At 44.5% G+C, this 19485-nt stretch overlaps 1 protein-coding gene across 1 annotated transcript in view; it reads right to left on the bottom strand.

The window, feature by feature from the left end:
* The window catches only part of TSHR (thyroid stimulating hormone receptor), a 90368-nt gene that overhangs the window by 7050 nt on the left and 63833 nt on the right, over positions 1-19485 (bottom strand). The gene's annotated exons all lie outside the window — the stretch shown is intronic.

Here is a 19485-nt window from a genome sequence, read left to right as displayed (position 1 = left end):
ACTGTCCTTGCAAAAACAATAAATACATCATTCTTCCATGTGGGTATACTGTGTGATATATATATATATCACACAGTATACCCACATGGAAGAATAATATATTTGAAATGTATTTTAAAAATATTCTTCCTAAATATATTTACATATTTGAAATGCTACAATTTTGGCCATATTCAATATATTTCAAAATATATTTTAATAAAAAAAAAAATATATATATATATATATATATATATATATATATACACACACACACACACACTGTATGTTGAAATGCATTTTTATTACAAGATATATGAAAACTGTTTTTAAAAATAAAAAAAATCTGAAGAATATATTTTAAAAATATATATTTTTAAAAATATATTTTTTCATATATTTTGTAATAAAAATGCATTTCAACATACAGTATATATATATATATATATATATATATATATATATATATGTATATATTGAATATGGCCAAAATTGTAGCATTTCAAATATATGTCAATACATTTGGAAAGAATATTTTTAAATTATATTTCAAAAATATTTTTCTTCCATATGGGTATATCCACATGTATACACATGACATTTTTGTACCCCATGTGCAGCTATACAGGATACAAATGTATATATATGTACATATATATATATGGATAAACAAAGGATGGTATGCGAGCGCTACATGAAAATAATGGATAGCCGCTAGGACACCAAAAAGGCAACCAAATAAACCTTCCAAAAGATATATAAGTATTAGGTGCAGCGCTAAAACAAATAATGCAGCATAATGAACAATGTAATATGACAAAAATATAAATGCAGAGTCATATGTCACCAATAGGTGAACAAAGTGAGTAATAGAATATAATGAGAATAATGTCCCAAAAAAGAGTGAATAAAGCCCCAGTGGGGATCTAATGAGATCCTATTGTGAATACGTGGGGAACTGATCCGAAATGGCAGATGACGAGTGATTAGGTAAATGAATGAATTGCGCACTCACCAGAAGTGCGTAAGTACACGCATTTGAGATAGCTTGTCTCCTCAGGTATCAGGTCAGCTGCTTCAGAATAGGTTCAGGATCCTGTACATCTTCTGGTCACGTCTAGGGTAGGGTGCTCAGAAGACCTTCATGCATATCATCATCAGGGGTCCCTTTAAACGCAGATTCTGCGGATGGAGGCTCTCAGTGAAGAGAGCCCAATAAGGGACACCACATAGTGTGATAACGTAGATGATTGTTTATTTTCCAACAGGTTTAAACAGGTAAATAGTAAAAAGAAAAAACCGACCATATATAATTCAGGATGGCCACCAGCGGTGGCTAGATGTCCAGTTACTGTAGCCCTCTGACGCATTTCGTGCTATGCACATCATCATAGGGTGCTGGGCTTACCAGGTCTCTTCACTGAGAGCCTCCATCTGCAGAATCTGCGTTTAAAGGGACCCCTGATGATGATATGCATGAAGGTCTTCTGAGCACCCTACCCTAGACGTGACCAGAAGATGTACAGGATCCTGACCCTATTGGGAAGCAGATGACCTGAGCTATACCTGATGAGACAAGCTATCTCAAATGCGTGTACTTACGCACTTCTGGTGAGTGCGCAATTCATTCATTTACCTAATCACTCATCATCTGCCACTTCGGATCAGTTCCCCACGTATTCACAATAGGATCTCATTGGATCCCCACAGGGGCTTTATTCACTCTTTTTTGGGACATTATTCTCATTATATTCGATTACTCACTTTGTTCACCTATTGGTGACATATAACTCTGCATTTATATTTTTGTCATAATATATTTTTCATTATGCTGCATTATTTGTTTTAGCGTTGCATCTAATACATATACAGTCATGTTCAAAATAATAGCAGTCAGACATCACTAACCGGATCAATCTCTGTTTTTGGTGGAAATGATATTTCTACATGGCAAATAATTTACTAGCAGGTGTAGTAGAGTAATAGAAATCCAACAGACCCAACAGTCATGACATGCATGCTGCTGATTCTGTGTCATTGAATCACTATTTGAAAGGGGCATGTTCAAAATAATAGCAGTGTGCAGTTCTATTAGTGAGGTCATTCATTCTTTGAAAACCAGGTGACAATTATTGCCCTTATTTAAGGAAGGAAGGCAGCAAATGTTGTACATGCTGGTTACAGTGCATTTCTCTCTGAAATTCTGAGGAAAATGGGTCATTCCAGACATTGTTCAGAAGAACAGCGTACCTTGATTAAAAGTTGATTGGAGAGGGGAAAACATCTAAAGAAGTGCAGAAAATGATAGGCTGCTTAGCTAAAATGATCGCAAATGCTTTAAAATGGCAACCAAAACCTGAAAGACGTGAAAGAAAGCGAAAAACTACCATTCGAATGGATAGAAGAATAGCCAAAATGGTGCGGACTCAGCCAACAATCAGCTCCAGGAAGATGAAAGAAGGTGTAAAGTTCCCTGTGAGGACTGTTACAATTAGAAGAGGCCTATGTGAAGCCAAGCTATCTGCAAGAAGCCCCCGCAAAGTCCCACTGTTGGAAAAAAGACATGTGCTGAAGAGGTTACAATTTGCCAAAGAGCACATTGACTGGCCTAAAGAGAAATGGCGCAACATTTTGTGGACTGATGAAAGTAAGATTGTTCTTTTTGGGTCTAGTGGCCGGAGACAGTTTGTCAGACGACCCCCAAACACTGAATTCAAGCCACAGTACACTGTGAAGACAGTGAAGCATGGTGGTGCAAGCATCATGATATGGGGATGTTTCTCATACTACGGTGTTGGGCCTATTTATCACATACCAGGGATCATGGATCAGTTTGAATACATCAGAATACTTGAAGAGGTCATGCTGCCTTATGCTGAAGAGGAAATGCCCTTGAAATGGGTGTTCCAACAAGACAACGACCCCAAACACACCAGTAAACGTGCAACATCTTGCTTCCAGACCAACAAGATGGATGTTATGGAGTGGCCAGCCCAATCCCTGGATCTTAATCCAATAGAAAACTTGTGGGGTGACATCAAAAATGCAGTTTCTGAGGCAAAACCAAGAAATAGAGAAGAACTGTGGAATGTCATCCAATCATCCTGGGCTGGAATACCTGATCACAGGGGCCAGAAGTTGGTTGAGTCCATGCAACACAGATATACAGCAGTTCTCAGAAACAGTGCGACTACAACCAAATATTCATTAAGTGATTCAAAGGAAAGCAAAATCTTCAAACATTTCTCAGTTTATATAGTGAATGTTTGAGTTTGTAAAGAAGAATACAAACACTGCTATTTTTTTGAACAGTCTAATATTCACTTTTCTTCAATTTTTTTAGAGGAACAACACAAATTTGATATATTTTTCTTCATGTTTTGATTTGGAATAGAATGTGTCGTGTTCCCAATGTATTTGTGCGGATGGAAAGAAAAGCTATTAGAAGGATTTTCAGCTTTATTCACTTTTTTCAACACACTGCTATTATTTTGAACACAACTGTATATATATATAATATTTCTGGTGCCCCATGTGCAGCTATACAGGAAAGGTATGCAGCGCAGGAACGGCTCCAGAGGCTCTCAAGGTTGAAGCATCTTCATTCTTTGTAATGTATAAAGTATTGAGGGAAGAATGAGGCTCCTATGATGCTGACATTTGGAGTGCCATCACTTGCACTGTGATGATGCCTGAGCTTGGCTATACATACATGTGAAGGATTATGTGTCCCAGTTATGGATTTTCCTATAGTAGACAGTGAAGGGCACAGAGCACGAAGCTGGCATGTTATTATACTCGGATATGCGGGAAATTGCAGGTAATGAGGATAATAACAGGATCTTTATCTCAGGAACACAGAAAACTCCACATGGAGGGGTCGGCTCTCCTGGTCTCTGTTGGAAGGGCGGAGGTCCTTCATCTTACAAGGGTATCCAATGACATTTTATATTCCTGCCGAGCTCAGTGGGGCTCTTCGCTTTTCTCTAGGCAGCACATCACACAAAATCTGGGGAGGATGGAAAGAGTATCTGGCTGAGTTCTAATAGGAGGAGGCCTGGCAGAGAAAAAGCTGCTTAAACTGCCTCTCACAGTACATTTATAAGGCATGCTGAGACTTGTAGTTCCACAGCAGCTGGTGACCTGATTCTGCTTACTGGATTCAATGCTGCTGCAGCAATGGGATGCTGGGACTTGTGGTTCAGCCAGTTTAAGATGCAGGGGCCATTTATACAGAACCCAGCAATGGCTTCTGATTGGCCGGTGTTACTGACAAAGCCTGCCCACAACAATCTATTTATAACGGGGGGGGGGGGGATACATTTGTGCTCAAAAGTTTGTATCTTTGTATTGTCTTCCTTTAAAACGACCATGCTGTCTTTTTCCAGAGCAGTCTGTATTTCTCCTGAGGTCACCTCTGGGTTTTTCTTTGTATCCCACACAATTCTTCTGGCACTTGTGGCTGCAATCATCCTTGGTCTACCTGACCTTGGCCTGGTATCAAGAGATCACTGAATTTTCCTCTTCCTAATAAGTGACTGAGCAGTACTGAGTGGAATATCCAACGCTTTGAATTTCTTTTTAAAACCTTTCCATCTTTATAAAGTTCAATTTCGTTGTTACACAGGTCTTTTGACAGTTCTTTTCTGCTCCCCATGGCTCAGTATCAAGCCTTCTTAGTGCATCCATGTGAGAGCTAACAAACTCACTGACCATTTATACACTGACACTAATTGCAATTTAAAAAACCACAGATGTGGGAAATTAACCATTGTGAATTAAAAAGGAGAAAGACAACTACATGATAATACATGGCTGTATATGATCACTATCCTTAAATAAAAGACATTTTTTATTTGTCAGGACCAGTCATATTTCCAATATAAATGCCAAACTGTCATGATTTCTGCCAGGGGATGCAAACTTTTGAGCACAACTGTATATATTTCCCCTTTTTTGTTACTGTTTTACATCTTTTTTCCATTTATAAAAGTCAAGTCAAACATATTTGTTTTCCTGCATTACATTGATTTTTATTAACAGGTTATTACTGCTAAAACTCCATCTCAGATTATTTAGTGGATCTGTCAGTAATTTTACAAGTCTGCATCGATAAATTCCTGACATGTCACAATATATAACAACAGTATCATTTTTCAGAGGAGTCCACCTTTTATAATTAAAAAGTTATCCCTACATCAGTGACTTTGGATAAGTTGCAACATTGTAACTTTGTAGCCAATTGCAAGGTGAGAGACAGCAGCAGGGGCTGACCTGTGCCAGACAATTGTAAAGACATCCAAGAACTGAACAGGCACCAAGCTTTATATGATTGTCTAATTTTCGAACCAGCATCTCAGTCCAGAAAGTAGATGGTGACTGTGCATGATGGCTAAACAAAGATGGTGCTGTCTTTATGGGTAGAAAAGCTGATGAAGGCATGGCCTGGGGGGAGTACTGTAAACACTGAAAAAATGCAACAAATACTTGGAGGTGCACTTAACATTAAAAAAAAAAGAATCTGCTGACAGGTTTATTTTAAACAGGCAACCTCAGAACCTTCCATTTTTTTCTAGTCCCTAGATTTGATATAATCTGTTATATTCAATGTGGGATTGGGGGGGGGGGGGGGGATTGCAGCAGGTAGTGATTAAGAGGTGGTCCCACTGCTCATCTTATTTACTACTTTCCAGGAATACCTAGAAATATGGCAATTTCATGCTAGGCATGGGGGCAACCCAAACTGATCCCAAATTGAAAGAAAGTCCATGAATCTGGCTGGTCAGATTCTGTCCTCTGCATTCACTGTGGCCAGGCTACGCTGACATCACCAACCCCATTTTCACCTTACTCCTGGGTTTATAACAAATTTTGTTGTGAGTCCTCCATCAGCAGTTTTGTTTTCAGCCCTGAAGAAGGGGAAACCTATCCCCAAAAGGCATTGGGTACATCCTAGACATTGTAGCTAATTTTGTTGTGAGTCCTCCATCACCAGTTTTGTTTTCAGCCCTGAAGAAGGGGAGACCTATCCCCCAATATGCCTTAGGTACATCCTAGATATTGTAGCTAATTTTGTTGTGAGTCCTCCATCACCAGTTTTGTTTTCAGCCCTGAAGAAGGGGAAACCTATCCCCCAAAACGCATTGGGTACATCCTAGACATTGTAGCTAATTTTGCTGTGAGTCCTCCATCAGCAGTTTTGTTTTTAGCCCTGAAGAAGGGGAGACCTATCCCCAGAACGCATTGGGTACATCCTAGACATTGTAGCTAATTTTGTTGTGAGTCCTCCATCAGTGTTTCATTTAAAAATGGGGTGCCTCAAGACGGTCCATAATTTTAAAGGGTGCCTCTGGACTGTTTAGAATTTTAAAGGGTGCCTTGACTGAAATAAGGTTGAGAAACACTGTTCTAGAGGATAGGAGAGGATCTGGAGGAAACCAGGAAGTGAACATGGGCGGAAGGTGATAACAGAGCTATAGAGCAGTAGATCTTGGGACAGAAACTGGAAAAAGGTGTTCTAGAGGACGGGAGAGACTCTGAAGAAGACCTGGAGCTGAACATGGGATGAGTTGACAAGAGAGCTATAGAGCAGGAGGTCTTGGGACAAACTTTGGAGTAGGGTATTCCAGAGAATGGGAGAGGCTCTGGAGAAGCCCTAATGGGGAGCATGGGAGGAGGCGACAAGGAAACTAGAGAGCAGGAGGTCTTGGAACAGAAATTGAAGTAGAGTGTTCCATAGGATAGGAGAGGCTCTAAAGACGTTCTGAAGGCGAATATGGGAATAGGTGGTAAGGAGGCTAGAAAGAAGAAGTTCTTGGAAAAGATACTGTGGTAGGATGTTCCAAAGCATGGGAGAAGCTCTGAAGATGTCCTAAAAATGAACATAGGAAGAAGGATAGGGGAGCTATAGAGCAGGAGGTCCTGGGACAGAAATTGGAATAGGGTGTTCCAGAAGATGGGAGAAGTTCTGCAGATGTCCTGGAAATAAACATAAAAGGAGGTGATGAGGAAGCTAGAGAGCAAGAAATCTTGGGACAGATTTTGTAGTAGGGTGTTCCAGAGGATGGGAGAGGCTCTGGAGAAGTCCTGGAGGTGAGCATAGGAGGAAGTGACAAGACAGTTAGAGAGTAGGTGTTCCAAATATGGGGAGAGGCTCTGGGAGGTGAGAATTTGAGGAAGTGATGAGGGAGCTAGAGAGCAGGAGACTTTGAGACAGAACTTGGTTTAGGCAGTTCCAAAGGATGGGAGAGGCACTGGAGAAGCCCTGGAGGTGAGCATGGGAGGAAATGGCAAGGGAGCTAGAGAGCATGTAGACTTAAAAGGATCAAAAAGAACGGTTTGGCTGATATTTTGAGATGAAGTCGGTGATGTAGATTGGGGCAGAAAAGTGGATGGATTTGCACGCTACTGTTAATATTTTCAGTTTTATTCATTGGGTGATCAGAAGCCAGCGGAGGGATTGGCAGAGAAGGGTGGTGATCACTGAGCGGTTCTATGTACTATTGGTGTGAAGTTGTCCATGTATGGCCTCCTTTACTCCCTATTCCTGTGTTTTGGTCTTCAATGCTGGGCGCTGTTGGTCCATTGTAGTATGAATTCATCTGTCTGCTCTACCAGAACGTGTCCTGGTCAGGGGCGGACTGACAACCCATGGGGCCCCCGGGCAATAGGGGATCATGGGGCCCCTGTGTCCCCACCCACACCCAAAAAAGCCTATGAAAAAGGTACCAGGGGCATCTCATGGGGCCCCCTACTGACCCAGGGCCCTCGGGCAGTGCCCGAGTTCCCAAATGGTCAGTCCGCCCCTGGTCCTGGTCTTCTATGAGATGTCAATCTCAATCACTTTCTCTTCTCCTTACCTCTCCCCATCTGAACTTCACTCGCTGGGCTTCCATCCTACAAGATCAGCGGCTGTTTTATTTAATGGACCTGGGGTCAAAGCAGGTATTACACTATTGATATTTTACATGGAGACACGAGAAGCAGCTATTATCCGGATAATCTCTCTGACAACCACTCGCGCACACACAGAGATTAGCGAGAATCCGAGCGGCGGGCCCAGCTGAGTGGACTTCTGTACACACAGCGCTTTTAGCAGCAATTATGTCAGGACAAAATAACAGTCGTGTTTATGAGCAGCATACGAGGCGCAGGTTTTGGTTTCCATAATTACACAGCCTGGTTTTCACACTCAGCTTATTTTGACACGTTAGTACATAACATCTGTAGAGAGAAGCTGGAACAGATCGCCTGGCAGCGAAGCATAACGCAGCTGCCAAATCGTCTGCCTTCTGCAGGCTGGCCGGCGATGCCACGAATGCCAACCCTGGGAATCCAGCCACAACACTGGAGAAACCCAACGTAGGTGATCCATGTGACAGTGAGCGAGCGACACTCCAAAAATCCTTCCTTAAATAGGAACAATCTCCTCTGCTGGGAAAAGACGTATATGTAAAACACGTGGTGACAACAAACGATGAAATCAGGACAATGCTACTGATTAGGACCCGACTGATAGGGAAATGGAGAGGGGAATGTACCCTTGCCAATGCCATAATGCCATTGCACATCCTCTCAGATCCATTACTTAAGGGGGTGCCCAACCCCCCCCCCCTGTGCAACCAAGCAGAAACAAAGTGCCCCACAAGGGAGTTTTGACCCCCATGTCTATATAGACGCAATAGGAGTCCCAAGGGGGGTACCCGATGAATTCAAGGCCAGAGACCAGGTGGCCGCAGGATTTGAATCCCTATTCCTCTTCATCACTGAGAACAAGAATGTAGATTGGATAAACTACATCTACTATAATCAACAACGGTTTGTAAACTACACACGAGATGCCCTAAAGGGGATAGCAGAGCAGTTGGAGGCTACTTCTAACATGGTCTTTCAAAACCGTATGACACTCGATATGTTATTAGCTGAAAAAGGGGGGGGGTCTGTAAAATGATACCAAAGACCATGACCTGCTGTACGTATATCCCAGATAACACAGGCCCAAATGGGAAGGTGACACTGGCCATCAAGAGGTTGGAGGACCTGTCAAATGAACTTAAGGAAAACTCTGGTATTACACATCCCTGGGATCAGTGGTTTGGATGGCTGAGTGGCTGGCAGAAAGCCCTCGCCCAAGCAGGGGTGGTTATCCTGGGTATTATCATTCTAATGGCAATAGTAGTCTGCTGTGTGATCCCTTGCATTAGGAGGCTAATAGCGAAAGCTGTGAACGAGATCTCCCCTACATTCCTGAACTATAATAATGTTGAACTCCCCCGTGAAGAAAGGGAATCCTATGCTCCCTTACAGACCATGGCCCCTGATCATCATATTTCAGACTTATAAAAAAAAAAAAAAAAAGGGAATGCTACAACTTTCCCCCCCCAACAGACAACTATAAGCAGGGAAAGACAGTGCCTGACTGTGGCCTTCTCAGGACGTATCGAGACTCTAAGGATGGATTAGCCACTCAGGGGCTCTATATTCGTCTTAAAAGAGTTCCAAGGGGAGGGCCACCAGGCAGTTAGGACATCAGAAGACATAGGGACAGTCAGGAATAAAATAGCCATTTTAAGGGGGGATTGTAGTGGATTGTGATAGACAGTCCACGTTTTATTAGATGATCAGTAAAATGACAATTTTATAGTCTTGCTACTTTCTGTTTCTTATATGTAAAAAGGGAGGGAGGTGCAGCGCTATATATCTAGACAAAATAATGGATAAAACACCAATAATACACAATAATAAACGGTGACTGTGAATTAGTAACGCCACTGAATGGTGGCTATGAGGTGAGGAAAGTGGTACAGTCCAATGAAGGAGTGCTCTTAAGATCCAGGATGATCTTCAGACGTCCAATGTAAAGGACCATCAGGTGATAAAATATAAAGACTGCGCACTCACCAGATACGCAATCTTTATGCGCATTTGTGTGAAATATCACTGGACCTCCTGTATCATCATCCTGGTCTGGTCAGATGTGGTCAGGATATCCCTCATGGCCTGGTACCCGGATGGATGCAGCTTTTCTGTAGATTTGGCCAGTTCCCACCAGAATGATAAGACAGACTCAGGCCAGCTGTAGACCATTCAAGGAAACGTACCATAGACTGTGAAACCATTCCTGTTTTGTGGTCATCTGTTTCTTGCTCTTTAAATTCCTTACTCTCTTAAGTAAACAATCAGATATAGGTTGACAGAACAATGATGATAATTAAGATGGCGCCTTCATCCTGAGTCTCACCTTTGGTGACTCATTAGGAGAAAAGTATCTTTTAATGTAAACAACCCCCATAAAAGGGAATGAGTCTTTTTGGGGAAAATGATTGGAAGATATCAACACGGATGGAAAAACACGCAGAAACCCAGTGGACTTTTCACCCAATCAATGTATATGCTTTGCCTGCATCATAAGCCCTATAAATGATACTGTTAGTTCCTCAATAAAACAGAATTTTAGGAAGTTGACAAACTGCAACAGTGTCAGTGTCTTTCTTCCACGTGTACGTAATTCTATATTAATTTGGCTCACTGGTAGATCACGGTGAATGGTCTGTAAGTGACCGAGTCCAAAACAACAGGACAAATGCATATGTGTTGTGCAGGAGCAACAACAGCTGAGAAATTCCATCTCTACCAACTGGCAATGATTATTTCAGATCTTTTCTATGAACAATTACAGGCTCATGATATATTTATTTTAGGTATTTATATAGCGCCATCAATTTATGCAGCACTTTTACATATATATTGTACATTCACATCAGTCCCTAACCTTTAAGGGGTGTACAATCTAAGGTCCCTAACCCTCAAGGGGCGTACAATCTAAGGTCCCTAACCCTCAAGGGGTGTACAATCTAAGATCCCTAACCCTGAAGGGGCGCACAGTCTAAGGTCCCTAACCCTCAAGGGGGGTACAATCTAAGGTCCCTAACCCTCAAGGGGTGTACAAGCTAAGGTCCCTAACCCTCAAGGAGCGTACAATCTAAGGTCCCTAACCCTCAAGGGGTGTACAATCTAAGGTCCCTAACCCTCAAGGGGTGTACAATCTAAGGTCCCTAACCCTCAAGGGGTGTACAATCTAAGGTCCCTAACCCTCAAGGAGTGTACAACCTAAGGTCCCTAACTCACATTCATACATACACATATTAGGGACAATTTAGACAGGATCCAATTAACCTACCAGCATGTCTTGGGAATGTGGAAGGAAACCGGAGTACCAGGAGGAAACCCACGCAGGCACAGGGAGAACATGCAAACTCCAGGCAGGTGGTGCCGTGGCTGGGATTCAAACCAACAACCCTAGTACTGCCAGGCAGAAGTGCTAACCATTTAGCCACTGTGCTGCCCATATATGCTACAATCTGATCATACAATTTCTGTACAATCAACTTGAGATCTACCAAAACTATATAAAATAAGGACCTACCTAACAGATTAAATGAATTTGTATCCAAGCAGGGGCAGACTGACTATTTGGAAACTCTGCTATTGCCTGGGGGCCCCATGAGTTGTCAGTCCACCCCTGTATCCAAGTAAGTCTAAAAAATATTATTACAGGTACTTATATAGCGCTGTTAATTTACATAGCGCTTTACATATATATTGTACATTCACATCAGTCCCTAACCCCTGAGGAGCACACAATCTAAGGTCCCGTAATTCACATTCATACATGTACTGGGGCCAATTAAGATGGGAACCAATTAACCTACCAGCATGTCTTTGGAGGGTGGGAGTGAAACCGGGGTACCCAGAGTAAACCCACGCAGGCACAGGGAGAACATGCAAACTCCAGGCAGGTGGTGTCGGGGTTGGGATTTGAACCAACGATCCTAGTGCTTCCAGGAAGAAGTGCTAACCATATGTACATCAGTATAGAAATAATACAAGCTTTATATAAGAAGAGATTAATAACAGTACATACATCCAATGCACAAACAGGTATTAGCAAATGGCCCGATAGGAGTCTTTGTGGAATTGTGCACATATAACCAAATATACAGAGGTTGGACAAAGATATAGACACATCAGGTAAAAGAATGAAATTGTTACCCAATATGGTGTTGGACCACCTTCGGCATCCAAGGAGGCCTGGATTCTCCTGGGAATTGACAAATAGAAGTCTTGAATGGTGGATAATGGAATCTGATACCACTCTTCATGCAAAAACCATTCCAGTTCTCACAGAGATGCCGTAGGCGGAAAATGAGCCCAAACCTTGTTTTCCAAAATTTACTATAGAGGCTCTATGATATTGAGGTCCCGCAATTGCCTCTCCCAGGTCCTGACGAGAAGGCCTGGCTCGCAGTCTCCACTCTAATTCATCCCAAAGGTGTTCTATGGGGTTGAGGTCAGGACTCTGTGCAGGCCAGTCAAGTTCCTCCACCCCAAACTGGCTCCTCCATGTCTTTATGGACCTTGCTTTGTGCACTGGTGCACAGTCATGTTCCCACTCTTCCCACATCAAACTCTTCCCACAAACTTGGGAACATGAAATTGTCCAAAATGTCTTGGTATGCTGATACCTTAAGAGTTCCCTTCACTGAAAATAGGGGGCCAAGCTCAACCCTTGAAAAACAACCCCACACCATAATCCCCCCTCCACCAAACTTTACACTTGGCACAATGCAGTCAGGCAAATACCGTTCTCCTGGCCAGTGGCAAACCCAGACACGTCCATCGGATTGCCAGACAGAGAAGTCACTCCAGAGAACACGTGTCCACTGCTCTAGAGTCCAGTGGCGGCATGCTTTACACCACAGCATCCGACGCTTCGCATTGCACTTGGTGATGTAAGGCTTGGATGCAGCTGCTCTGCCATGGAAAGCCATTCCATGAAGCTCTCTATGCACTGTTGTGTGCTAATCTGAAGGCCACATGAAGTTTGGAGGTCTTTAGCTATTAACTCTGCAGACAGTTGGCGACTTCTGCGCACCATGCGCTTCAGCATGCGCTGACCCCGCTCTGTCATGTGACGTGGCCTACCACTTGGTGGCTGATTTGCTGTTGTTCCCAGTTGCTTCCACTTTGTTATAATCCCACTAACAGTTGAGTGTGGAATATTTAGTAGCCAGGAAATGTCACAAATGGACTTATTGCACAGGTGGCAACCTATCACGGGACCACGCTTGGAGAGAGCGACCCATTCTTTCACCAATGTTTGTAGAAGCAGTCTGCATGCCTAGGGGCTTGATTTTATACTCCTGTGGTCTTGTAGGACATTGGAACACCAATGATTTGGAGGGCTGGCCCAATACTTTTGGCAATATAGTGTATGTATGTACCTAGGAGCTATGGATGACAATAGAAAACTATTAACATAGAAACATTTGCCTAATAATCCCTGCTTCTGGTCTGGATCACCAACAGCTCCTACATGGACAGTACATGTGTGACAGACTCTCTCTCTATTTCCTCCTTCTGGGGTCTCCAACCCAGCAACCCAGAGACAGGAAGTGATACACACAATCAACTCTACAATGCTGAACAGCACAACCAAATACAAAGCAGCACAGTCAAACACAAATACAGAAAGTAGAGGGCAGATGATCCCTACACCTCCTTAGAGTTACCAAAAACTATGTAGCATGAGGAGAAACCTAAACAATCAATTACATTTTTTTAAATTAGGTATGTTATTGCACATAGTTGATGGTCCTTCTAAAGGAGCTTTTATAATCAGACTGCATAGTGTATGGCCAGCTTAAAGGAAACAATCATATTGTAGTGTGTGTAGTGAGCTTTAGATAAACAAATATTGACCTTGAAGTCGCAAATTTCTTCAGACTGCCATGGGTGGCTGGCTAGTTTCAGCAACTTCAACCACTTTCAATCACATAAATAACAAAAATAGGCCAAACTAGGGTAGATGAGCAGAGTAATTTGGGAGAAATATAATTTGTTGCCAAGTTCCCGATTTCACTGTGGATGATATATCAGGCACCACTAAAGGTTGGAAAGCAGTCTGCACGGGTCCGAGAGACAGTTCTTTCTGGATTGCCAGGCAGACAATACCCCTGTTCCCCTAATATCTAAACCAGCGGTCTCCAAACTATGTCCCGGGGGCCGGATGTGGCCTTTTGTCTGCCTTTATCAGGCCCTTGGGGCACTATACCACTAACTGGCACCAATGATAGGGCACAATCCCCCTACGGGGCACTATTCTTCTTATTGATATCAACAATGGGGCACTATTTCTCCCATTAAAACCAATGTTGGGGCACTGATGCGGGCATTTTCTACTCCCAATGGCCAAAGTCCGGCCCCCCTAAAACTTGAAGGACAGTAAACTGGCCCTTTGCTTAGAAAGTTTGGAGACACCTGATCTAAAACCTTGTTTTTGCTCATTCAGCTGCCTGGGTAAAAGTTTTCTTGAAAAAAAAAAGCCCTTTTCTCTCTCTTTACACAGATAGGTCTTGTTTACACTTGCTTTTCTGTTTAAAGTGCGATCTGGATTTAGATTTTTTTCTGACGGGTGGTGAGGAGGCGTTATATTGCCTCCCCGCTGCCTGCTTCAATCACCTAAATACCTGACAATTACGCCGCAACTTGAGCAGTTATGGGGCAGTTTCAGCACACCCCTTTTAACTTGGATGGGTCATATTTGGTGTGTGCGTCAAGGGTATCATTCTTACTGCAGCTGTAAAGCAAAGCGTCATGGTCGAGGCATGTATACACCCCCTGGCAACTGCCACTGCAGCAAGGGGAGAGAGGGGAGGAGAGGGGGAGAGAGAGGGAGAGAGAGGGAGGAGAGAGGGAGGAGAGAGGGGGGAGAGAGGAGAGAGAGAGGGAGATAGAGAGGGGGTGAGAGAGAGAGGGGGGAGAGAGGAGAGAGGGGGGGGAAGGAGAGGAGAGAGGGGGAGAGAGAGAAGGGGGCAGAGGAGAGAGAGGGGAGAGAGGAGAGAGAGAAGGGGGAGGAAAGAGAGGGAGAGAGAGGGGAGAGAGAGAGGAGAGAGAGAAGGGGAGGGAGGGGGTAGAGAGAGGGGGGAGGGAGAGGGAGGGGAAGAGAGAGGGGGGAGAGGAAGGGAGAGGGGCGTGGGAGAGAGAGAGAGAAAGAGAGAAAGAGGGGGGAGAGGGGGGAGAGAGGGGGGAGAGAGAGGGGGAGATGGGGGAGAGGGAGAGAGGGGGGGAGAGAGGGGAGAGAGGGGGGGAGGGAGAGGGAGGGGAGAGAGAGAGGGAGGGAGAGAGGTTAAGGGTGGTAAAAATGCAGCTCAACCCTGGGTTTTACCACCCCTTTTTGTGTGTGTGTGTTTGATTATCTGTACAGCTGCCTGAGGATCCATGCACACTAGTGTTTTTTTTAAGCTCCTAGAAGCTGTCACTAGCATTTTTTTCTGCTCCTAGAAGCAATAATATAATCAAACCAAAAACACTGAAATTTGAAATATAGCGCCAAGTTCGCACATCACTGAGCAAAGTCGCAGAATCGTTTTCAGTGTCTGAGGAGGAATTTCCCCACGAATCATTATCACTCAATTCTGCAAGTGGTTCTGATTTACTATCGCTGTTCTCTAGCTGGTCTAAAACCGCTTGTGACCTAAAGGGACGCTTTTTGGACGCCATGGACTTTTCTAAGTTTCCAGGCAGAAAGAACAGTAAAAATGCAGGCAGGGCGCCGGACAAAGCACTCGGGACAAAATGTATGTGAAATGGTTTGATACAGTAATGTTATACTATGTGATTTTAGTGTATTTAGTGAATGTCACTTTTACAATTTTCAAATTTCCCACCAGTTCCGTCCCCCGTACATCCCGACGTCGCAGGAAACGGAACTCAGAAGACAGATGCCGGCATCAGCCGGAGGACATTACAGGGGACACTGCAGGGGGGACATTGCGGGAGCGCAGGACAAGGTAAGAGAAGAAGAGATCCCGGAGCAACGCTGCAGTGTATTCCCGAGTGTAGCTCGGGGGGGTTACTGCTTGAGGTGCTGAAACTTTACCCCGAGCTACACTCGGGAATACCTCCAGGGAGGTTAAAAACCAACCAAACATTTTTGTCCTTTCCAATTGATAGTAAAATGGTGAAATTTCAGCTGAAGAAAAAACATTTTTACTTACATTTTGAGAAAATTTAATCTTTCAATTTTTTTAATCCCTAATGCAAAGCAACCTTCCACCAACACTTGGCAAGGAGATGTTGGCAGGTTGCCTTCATGGTTGGGCCGAGCGGTAGGCAGAAGAGGAGGCTGCCTTGGGTACTTTAGCAGGTGTATGTGTGGGGGAGGGGGGCACAAAAATGTCAGGACTGGCAACCTGTGCTAAACAGGTACAACTGTACAAGACTGAAGGGAAGGCTGGATCTGGCATTTAGTGTCAGGCCGGTCTGTTTAGCTCAGCAGTTATATAACAGAGAAGTCTAATCCCCTCCATATTAGAGGTGTGGGATGGAGGGAACTCCCAGGCTTCTCCACTTATTGGAGTTTTCGGTTTTATTGCCTTTTTTCATTTTCACACAATAAATCGCGGGAAATCCTGGCAACCGTCTCATGTGAATTGTGCAGAAATGTCAACCGACCCAACCACATTTACCGCGTTCTGCCCGCCAAGGTTTCCTTCACAGAGCCGTATAAGTTTTGTCGTTCTTGACATTTCGAGGCGGTTGTGCTGGATGTTCTGATCAGACCACATCATCCAAAGACAGAAATACCATATCTCACAGAAGTGAGCCCCCCCCTCACATTTTTGTAAATATTTGATTTGATCTTTTCATGTGACAACACTGAAGAAATGATACTTTACAACAATGTGACGTAGTGAGCAGGAGCGGACTGACAACTCATGGGGCCCCCGGGCAATAGGGGATCATGGGGCCCCTGTGTCCTCGCCCACACCCAAAAAAAGCCTATGAAACAGCCAATGAATGGTACCAGGGGCATCTCATGGGGCCCCCTACTGACCCCGGGCCCTTGGGCAGTGCCCGAGTGCTCGAATGGTCAGTCCGCCCCTGGTAGTGAGTGTACAGCTTGTATAACTTGTAAATTTGCCCTCAAAATAACTCAACACACAGCCATTAATGTCTAAACCGCTGGCAACAAAAGTGAGTCCACCCCTAAGTGACAAGGTCCAAATTGGGCCCAAAGTGTCAATATTTTGTGTGGCCACCATTATTTTCCAGCTCTGCCTTAACCTTCTTGGGCATGGAGTTCACCAGAGCTTCACAGGTTGCCACTGCAGTCCTCTTCCACTCATCCATGACGACATCAGCTGGTGGATGTCAGAGACCTTGCGCTCCTCCACCTTCCATTTGAGGATGCCCCACAGATGCTCAATAGGATTTAGGTCAGGAGACATGCTTGGCCAGTCCATCACCTTCACCCTCAGCTTCTTTAGCAAGGCAGTGGTCATTTTGGAGGTGTGTTTGGGGTCGTTCTCATGTTGGAATACTGCCCTGCGGCCCAGTCCCTGAAGGGAGGGGATCATGCTCTGCTTCAATAGGTCACAGTACATGTTGGCATTCATGGTTCACTCAATGAACTGTAGCTCCCCAGTGCCGGCAGCACTCATGAAGCCCCAGACCATGACACTCGCACCAACATGCTTGACTGTATGCAAGACACACTTGTCTTTGTACTCCTCACCTGGTTGCCATCACACACACTTGACACCATCTGAACCAATTCAGTTTATCTTGGTGTCATCAGACCACAGGACATGGTTCCAGTAATCCATGTCCTTAGTCTGCTTGTCTTCAGCAAACTGTTTGCGGCTTTCTTGTGCATCATCTTTAGAAGAGGCTTCCTTCTGGGACGACGGCCATGCAGACCAATTTGATGCAGTGTGTGGTGTATGGTCTGAGCACTGACAGGCTGACCCCCCCACCCCTTCACCCTCTGCAGCAATGCTGGCAGCACTCATACGTCTGTTTCCCAAAGACAACCTCTGGATATGAGCACGTGCACTCAACTTCTTTGGTTGACCATGGCGAGGCCTGTTCTGAGTGGACCTGTCCTGTAAAAGCCGCTGTATGGTCTTGGCCACCGTGCTGCAGCTCAGTTTCAGGGTCTTGGTAATCTTCTCATAGCCTAGGCCATCCTTATGTAGAGCTACAATTCTTATTTTCAGTTCCTCAGAGAGTTCTTTGCCATGAGGTGCCATGTTGAACTTCCAGTGACCAGTATGAGAGACCTTGTAACACTAAAGAGTCACATGACACCGGGGAGGGAAAATGGCTAATTGGGCCCAATTTGGACCTTGTCACTTAGGGGTGGACTCACTTTTGTTTCCAGCGGTTTAGACATTAATGGTGGTGTGTTGAGTTATTTTGAGGGGACAGCAAATTTACATGTTATACAAGCTGTACACTGACTACGTCACATTGTAGCAAAGTGTCATTTCTTCAGTGTTGTCACATGAAAAGATAGAATCAAATACTTACAAAAATGTGAGGGGTGGACTTACTTCTGGGAGATACTGTACATCTGAGCTTCACCCTACCCTTCAGTCTTGCACAGTTGTACCGGCTCCTCTCCTGGACTGAAATGGCTTCCTCTGATTTCACTGCACACTGTGAGCTTCTCACAATGTGCATTAGAAGCTGAAGTAAGTCAGATTGAGCCTGCTTCACTTGTGGGCTGGGGGGACCAGTCCTCCTGTACGGGTCCCAAGTCAGCAGGGGGGCCCAGGCAACTGGGTGAATGGATGTTGGCAGGGAGGGTGATCGTGCCGGTGGGGGGGAATTACTGGAACCGATCCCCTGTATGGCTTTCTTTGCAGAAGATGAGAGCTGGCTTTTTCTCCTCTTCCTCCTGCTGGCTTTCAGCTGCTGCAGAAGAGAGCCGTACAGGGGATCGTTTCCAGTAATTGCCCCCCCCCACCACACCAATCACCCTCCCTGTGCACCATGCATTTCCCCCTGCTGCCCAGGCCCCCATGTGTGCCCCCACCGCCACAGTGCTGCCAGCTTCCCTCCCCACATTTACCAGCCCCTTCCTTTCCTGAATTAGCACAATGAGTGATCAGTGCCGATTGTTTTCTTTGGGGGCCCTGTCAGGTTGGCTGTATGGGGCCCCATGGTTTCTAACAGCAGCCCTGTGAACAACATCCAGTATCATCTAGCACTTTCCTCCCCAGCTTGACATTCCTGGCCCTCCCCTTTCATTCATTGGATTTCAGTTCATTCAATCATGGAGGCCCAACATCACATGTGGGCATTACCTAGGGTGGTCTCTATCCAAATGCAGCCTGCCTGGAATTGCTACTTCTCCAGACTGACACCCACCCAGCAAGGTATTTTGATATTTGCATATCTCCTCCCAAGAGCCGGCCCACTGCTTGCATCAGGGCTGAGGAATCTTAGACAGAATACTGAGCATGGGTGCTGTGATGTTTTCAGAAAGCTATGTACAGCACCCTGTTGGCCCTCCCATCAGACATGATCAGCCTGCATTGCATGGAGAAGCATAGAGACCCTGTGATGATGAAAATGTTAAGGTTTTATTTAAAAACGTCATGTTGATGAGTGGGGAGAGAGAACCAGGGAAGGCTGATATATAAGCAGACCCACAAA

Source organism: Staurois parvus, unplaced genomic scaffold, assembly GCF_062004578.1.
Source record: "Staurois parvus isolate SC_StPar_1 unplaced genomic scaffold, SC_StPar_1.0 ptg001330l, whole genome shotgun sequence".
NCBI lineage: Eukaryota > Metazoa > Chordata > Amphibia > Anura > Ranidae > Staurois > Staurois parvus.
The sequence above is the reverse complement of the archived record's forward strand: the minus strand, read 5'-3'. Positions and strand labels throughout refer to the sequence as shown.